Here is a 7,729-nt window from a genome sequence, read left to right as displayed (position 1 = left end):
GTCGGCGCAAAGGGAATCCTAAGCCATGAATGCATGCCCCCCCAACCGAGGTTCACCTAGCAAAGTGCGAAGTAGCAGCTAGCATGCCCCCCTCGTGTTGGAACGAAGGGAATCCTAAGTATGAATGCATGCCCCCGCCCAACCAAGATTCACCTAGCAAAGTGCGAAGTAGCAGCTCCCCACACACACACTTTCAGTCGGCGGGCCAAGAGGCATATCTCACCAAGATGGATCGTAAAACGGACAAAGAAAAATCCACCATGGTCGTACAACCTCTGTCTTGTTGTTGGTCAAAGTGATGGCCGTCCATGCGACCCCGGAGATGGGCTATCTCACCAATAATCACGCAAGTAGCTAGTCCCGGAAGACAACCACTGCATGCGTGTGGCCCAAACATATGTATGGAGAGGTGTGTTTTTGAGTAACAATGGAACAATTTTGATGTGGCGCCGTGATTTCAAACTAGAAATCCCCAAACTGAGTGAGGGTTAGGTTGACGATGCATATGTATGTTACACCACACTTCAAGCCAACGACGAGGATTCAAGCATGCATGTGTGCATAGTATATGCGCTCAAACTTAATTAGGTTTGAATCTCACCATGACCTATACTACGATAACACGAACCAAATGAAGAATCCTCCATGGTAACCTATCTTGTCCACGTGGGCCCACGAATATATAGGCTTGTCGCTGATAACCATGTGAGGGAGTGTACCGTTCGAAGGAAACCACTACATGCATATGCATGGAAGTGATGCGTGCATGCATGTTTGAATACCATTTCACAACATTGATCTGGCGCGTGCGTCAAAAAACGTACACTAGCTCCCCACACAGAGCGAGATCGGTTCAAGACGTGTCGTTGTACTAGCCACTTCGACTCGATGGGAGGGATTCATGCGTACACATGCATGTGTGTGTGCTCAAATTGTATCATGCATGTCATCCCAGAGCATGACGTCCTAAGTCAAATTAACCTCTCTTGTGTTGTGAGGCAAAAAGTAGTGATGGACCAAGCAGGCTCACAGATGGAAAGCATCGATATCGCTGATAACCGCTTAAGTGGGGTGCGAGAGGATAACCACCACCACTTTGCATGTGGGCCAAACATATATATGTTGAATACCCAAAATGCACAACTTTGATGTGCCACATGCCTCAAAAACGGTAAACCATGCACCAACACAGAGCGAGATTCACGAAGCGTACTACATATGATGGTCCCCTTCCCCATCTTCACCTCATACTATATGCTCCTGTCGTAATATGTACAACCCAAAAGAATCATCATCGATGGTGAAATTAATTAACCTCTCCCAATGTAGGTCAAAGTGATGCATGCATGCATCTACGATGGCCTCATGAGCCCACAGATGGAACTGTCACACGTGAGTGTCCTAGCTAGGATAACCACCACGGGCATGCATGTGGCCCAAAGAGGTGTTGTGTGATGTTTGAATAGCCAATTTCACAATTTTGATGTGGCACGTGCCTTGGAAACCGAAAAGTCCCGACACTAAGTGAGGTGTACTTGTTCACGGACACATACGTATAGTATATATGCTAGTCCCCTCCCACCTCTTCGACGCGTACTATATACCACCATAACACAAACAAAAAAGATTCTACCTTACTGGTCAAATTAACCTCACTGCCGGCTGTTCGTCAAAGTGATGGACGGCGACCTCGCAGGCCCACAAAAAGCGTCACACACGAGTATCGAGTGTCATGTAGGACAACCATCGACTGCATGTGGCCAAAACATGTATGTATGAAAGGGTTGTGTAATGTTTTAAATAACGAATTCACGACTCTGATGTGGCACCGGCCTGCCTAACAAAATGGCCAACCCACACAGTGGCTCACAACTCCTAGTGTACTGCGAGCCACCCGCCACCCCCAGACGCACACACCCACACACACAACGCGAATCCACCGCAACTATGATGCATGTTAAATTAATTATCCCGTGGTGAACATATGTGTAACGCCCAATATGTGACTATACTCCATACGTGTCGAGGCACGACTTGGGGCATAAGCGCTTATTGGTATGGCCGCAAGCGGGGTGGTATCTTTGCTCATCTCTTGTATTGAATAGATAGAATACAAGCTTTGTCTTACAATCGCCACAATGTCACACAAATATCATCGAGTTATACAATCATTCAAGATGAACACAGAGTCTAGCTACGGACGAAATCAAACAAATAAAAGACAACCACCCAAGCTAAGTCCCGATCGACCCTACTGGGCACCACTATTGATCATCTGGAAAGGAAACATAGTAATGGCCAAGGTCTTTGTCGAACTCCCACTTGAGTTCAGTGGCATCACCTGCATCGGTCTCGCCGGTACCTGCAACTGTGTTTGTAGTATCTGGTGAGCCACGAGGACTCAGCAATCTCAAAACCCGCAATAGCAAGAGTATTTAAGCTCATAGGAAAAGTATGGGTATATGGTGGAGTTGCAGCAAGCACTAAGCAAATATGGTGGCTAACATACGAGTACAAGAGTAAGATGAGAAACTACGCAATGGATGTAGAGCTAGAAGTGATCAAGAAGTGATCCTGAACTACTTACCTTCAAACAGAACCCAACCGTGTTCACTTCCTGAAACTCGTCGAAAAGAGACCATCACGGTTACACATGCGGTTGGCGCATTTTAATTAAGTCAAGTGTCAAGTTCTCTACAACCGGATATTAAAAACTCCCGTCTGCCACATAACCGCGAGCACGGCTCTCCAAAGTTTAAACCCTGCAGGGGTGTCCCAACTTAGCCCATGACAAGCTCACGATCCTCGGAGACAATCCTCCATCGCGAGACCCTCCGATCAGACTCGGAATCCTGGCGCACAAGACATTTCGACAATGGTAAAACAAAACCCGCAAGACCGCCTGATGTGCCGACAAATCCCGATAGGAGTCACATGTATCTCGTTCTCAGGGCACACCAGATGGGACAAGCTACGAGTAAAACCAACCCTCGAGTTTCCTCGAGGTGGCCCCACAGCCTGCCCGGTTTGGACCAGCACTCAGAGGAGCACTGGCCCGGGGGGTTGATTAAGAGTCCTCGGGTTAATTACTCCCTATGCAAGTTTTAGTTGTTATTAGGCAAATGGTAAAACCAATATTGGGCCTTGCTGGAAGAGTTTTATTTAAAGTGAACTGTCAAGAGGGGCCCATAAACCCTCACCATGTTAGGGACGCAAAAATCAAGGAACATAACACCGGTATGATGGAAACTAGGGCGGCAAGGGTGGAACAAAACACCGAGCAAAAGGCCAAGCCTTCCACCCTTTACCAAGTATATAGAAGCATTAATTAAATAAGAGATATTGTGATATCCCAACATATCCATGTTCCAACATGGAACAACCGGCACTACACCTGCAACTCGCAATGCTATAAGAGGGGCTGAGCAAAAGCAGTAACATAGCCAAACAGCGGTTTGCTAGGAAGGTGGGTTAGAGGCTTGACATGGCAATTTGAGAGGTTGTATAACAAGTGATAGGTAGCGCGACATAGCGATAGAACGAACAACTAGCAAGCAAAGATAGAAGTGATATCGGGGGTAATGATATCGGGGGCAATGTTCTCAGGGTTGTCGAAAGCTTGCTCCTCATGAACGTACTCGACAGGGTCCTCGTACTCAAACTCGTCTCCCAGAACTACCCAAAGAAAGACAAGAATACAATGAACAACCACTCAAGACAAGAACATGTTCTATGCAAGACTAACGAGGATGCATGAGAAGAACGGTATGCACGGAGTTACGGATCTATCGTACGGAGGGGAATGACCACGAGAAGGAAACGGTGGAGACAACATGGATATGGGCAGAATCTTGGTAACCCAACCATGCCATTGGAAAGATTGAGAGATTTTGGGTGAAATCGATATGAAGATCACCGGAAATGGAGGCACGGTTTGCAAATGACAAGAAAAACAACATGCAATGCAACATGTTGAAAACAGCAACATGCCAACATAGATGCAAATTTTAAACATGCTACAACACCCAAACATGGAAACAAAATACATGGCAGTGAAGTACAGGTGAAGCTCTACAAATCATGAACACTAAGCCACTGCTAGAACTCACTAGAACACGTTTAAAACAGCATGGCAAAAATGCAAAAGATATCAGTTTAACAGACTTAGCATAAATTCACTGAACATGACAGAAACAGTATCAGGTTGCAATGTTTATGCCTAGAAACTATATGCTACATGAACATATTATAGTACACAAGATCATGGCATGATAGTACTAAGTGCACTTAATAAAACACCCGTAATGAACTTTGTCCAGAAACACATAGATAAGATGATAGCATCGATGCAAGATGGCAAGTTATGTTGTCAGATTCAGACTTAGCAAAAATAAACATGGCATGGCAAAAACAAATTCAGGTAGGCATGTTTGCAAACTTGTGGCACTCGTCACAGTGCACTTTAAGACATGGAATAAAATCTAGCATGAAGATGGCAGGTAAAAGAGCATTTTCATGAACAAAGTTATCACATATCACATTTGCATAAATATTCACATAAATGACAAAACAACAAGGTAATGTAAAAATGACATGTGTGCAAACTTTCTCAAATGAATAAATGGATGCCACCAATGGATTGATTGTATTTTTCTAGCCCAAAAACATATATAATATGTATATGCTCCTGTATGGAAATGCACATAATTCAATCAAATGAGGATACTACCATATATGAAAACCTCAGCATATGCCAAGTCTGGCATGTTCCAAATTCGAATAAAACAGAAGACATTGGGGGATGGCTAGGTGTACCCAGGCTGTCAGTAGCCGTAGGGGATGACCAGTGGGTCCTGAAGTGTGGTCAGCAGGTCAGCTAAGACCGGTCAACAGGGGCCCTGGGACCCAAATGTCATACTCACATGTACAAAGATAAACCAGTGGGTCCTGAAGTGTGGTCAGCAGGTCAACTAAGACCGGTCAACAGGGGCCCTGGGACCCAGATGTCATACTCACATGTACAAAGATAAACCAGTGGGTCCCGAAGTGTGGTCAGCAGTTCAACTAAGACCGGTCAATAGGGGCCCTGGGACCCAGATGTCATACTCACATGTACAAAGATAAAAGGCTAAAAACCACAATGGGGAACCTGTATGGAAATGCTCTTGTATGGAAATGCACATAATTCAATTAAATGAGGATACTAGCATATATGGAAACCTCAGCATATGCCAAGTCTGGCATGTTCCGAATTCGAATAAACCAGTGGGTCCCGAAGTGTGGTCAGCAGGTCAACAGGGGCCCTAGGACCCAGATGTCATACTCACATGTATGAAGATAACCACAATAGGGAACCTGGGATTTGATCCCTAGTCTCCTGTTCCCTCCGTTCCGAATTACTCGTCGCAGAAATGGATGTATCTAGATGTATTTTAGTTCTAAATACATTCATTTCTGAGACGAGTAATTTGGAACGGAGGGAGTAGGTGTGTGCATGCGTGGGGAACTAGTTGGGCTAGCGATGGACTCATGCTAAGAAGTGCAGCCCGCGTAATAAGGCTTATCTCTGCCAGGTCGAGCTTTACCATGGCTACACAGCGAACATCGGCGCCGGTGGTGACGAGTTAGAAGACGACGCTCGCGATGCAAAGCAGCGGTGGGGCTGCGGATTGCTATGAGAGCGCGGGAGCGAGTGGCCGCTCCTCGTGGGGGTCGCGCGTGCAGATGCGTGCGCGGGCGCGTGTGCTAGGAGTGCAGAGGTTGGGCTCGTGCGCGAGCACGGCTCGGCGTGGGCGTGCGGCTGCGCCGAGGCATGAGGTGGCAAGGGCCTGGGTGCGAGCGGGAGTGCGGGGACTCGAGGTCGAGCCGAAGCTCATCTCCGGCGCACGGGACGCAGAGGAACAACACCGCACCTACACCACAACAAGACTACAGTCCTCGGTGAGAGCGTGGAGGGAACTCATCTGGTATGAATGGATCGGCACCTACGCGGAGCTATCAGCGACATGAACGAGCGGTGGGGGTAGCGCAGCTCACCTAGCGTACAGAGTACATGAGGATGAGACCGGGGATGCGGAGGAACATCGATGACGAGCTGCGCAACTTGTCGGTCTTGTGCTGTCCATGAAGCAGGGGAGGAAGAGGACGACGGAGACGTCATGGAAGGAGCTCTGGGACATGTGTGGACGTTGGAACCGCTCTCTCACACGGATGGATGGAGATAGAAGAAGGAGGAGCACACAGTACACTGGAGTTTCACTCGGCTTCGCAGCCCCGTTACTATTCCCAGAGTACTGTGTGCTCCTCCTTCTATCTCCATCCATCCGTGTGAGAGAGCGGTTTCAATAATTGGTATTCAGAGCCACAAGGTTTGAGGGGCGGCCGTGGCGCGCGGTGGCGTTCGTGGCGAGCACGGCCGACATGGAGGCATCGGCTGCGGTGCGCGACGAGCGCATGGCGACGGCAATGCGCGGCGAGTCCACGGCTGTGCGGTATGATGTCGTGCGCGTGAAGGGCACGGCGGTCGTCGAGACGAGGAGATCGCGAAGGACCTGCGTGGTGGCGCAGAGGTCGCGACGGCTCGGCGCGGCAACCATGGAGGCGCGTGGCACGGAGAAACGGCGTGGCGGCGCACAGGACTGCGGGCTGCTACAGCGGCAGCGAGTGGCAGCTTGTGCCGGAGACGCAGCGGAGGCGTACATGGCGACAAGGCGACGACGACAAGTTAGGGCCCCTGTCGGCATGCCGTGCAGCGAGGCCACGGCTTAGGGGGTGAGTGTTGGCCGTAATAAGCAGTGACGCCAGCGTCGGGCGCGCGCAGGGCATGTCAGACGTGGCGGGACCGCGGTGTAGGCGTGTGTGGTCGGATTCGTCGGGCGCGACGGATTCGCACGGGGCGTGTGGGACGCATTGGTGCAGTCGGACGCAACGGATTCGCGCGGGACGTGCGAGACACACTGGTGTAGTCGGGCTCGTCGGGTGCGTCGGAAGCGCGCGGGGCGTATGGGACGCAGCGGCGGCGTGGCGTATGTGTGTGTAGCGTGTGTGCATGTGTGTATGACGTGGTGCTACAGCCGGTTGAGCTAGCTAGCTAGGTGGATTAGCCGTCCGTTGTGCGCGCGCGGCTGAATCGTTCGCGTTAAGCACCTGAGTGCGGCTTGCATGTAGTTAGCCAGTAGCTAGGATCATGGAGTGTGGTGTGCATATAGTTAGCCAGTAGCTAGGATCGTGGGCTGGTTAGTTGAACGCCAAGTCAGTGTGGATCATGCTGTTAGTGGCCAGCATGATGGACCGGCTATGTGGGCATGCGTGAGGCTACTTAAAGACTTGTAAGCTGGTTGCTTTGGTAAGGAGAATACAAGTGAGAAAAGGGCTATATGTGCGGCCGAAAAAAATATTGTGCTTCTTTTACCTTCATCGTCTACCTCTAGTACGGCGTGAGAGAGAGCGGCAACAACAATAGCGACGTCGGGGAAGACGACGGTGATTCTATTGTCCCTGTCGAGGAAGAAGACAGTGGTTGACGGCTGGATTACGCCGGAGAAGAGCTCGGGCTCCTCTTGGCCATGGCGACGGCTATGGTGTGGAGAGGTCTCACCTGGCGGCGGAAAGGGAAGGAGAGGGGCGGAACGTAGGGAGAAGGAGGACTAGGGCACCAGGGCATGTTATATAGGGGCCTAGGGGGGCTCTCCGGCCGTCAAATCACTCGGGAGGTCGACGTGGCGTGCGT

At 49.8% G+C, this 7,729-nt stretch overlaps 1 long non-coding RNA gene across 1 annotated transcript; it reads right to left on the bottom strand.

Annotated features, from left to right (window-relative positions):
* Nucleotides 1-2,076: 2,076 nt before the first annotated feature.
* On the bottom strand, nt 2,077-6,258 carry LOC119288910. Its single transcript, XR_005141342.1, has 2 exons — nt 6,037-6,258; nt 2,077-2,368 (listed from the first exon to the last, which is right to left on the bottom strand). It is a non-coding gene; the product is annotated as an uncharacterized LOC119288910 (long non-coding RNA).
* Between the last annotated feature and the right edge of the window lie 1,471 nt (nt 6,259-7,729).

The sequence above is a fragment of the Triticum dicoccoides genome, chromosome 4A (genome assembly GCF_002162155.2).
Source record: "Triticum dicoccoides isolate Atlit2015 ecotype Zavitan chromosome 4A, WEW_v2.0, whole genome shotgun sequence".
Lineage (NCBI taxonomy): Eukaryota > Viridiplantae > Streptophyta > Magnoliopsida > Poales > Poaceae > Triticum > Triticum dicoccoides.
This window is presented reverse-complemented; position numbering and strand designations above follow the sequence as displayed.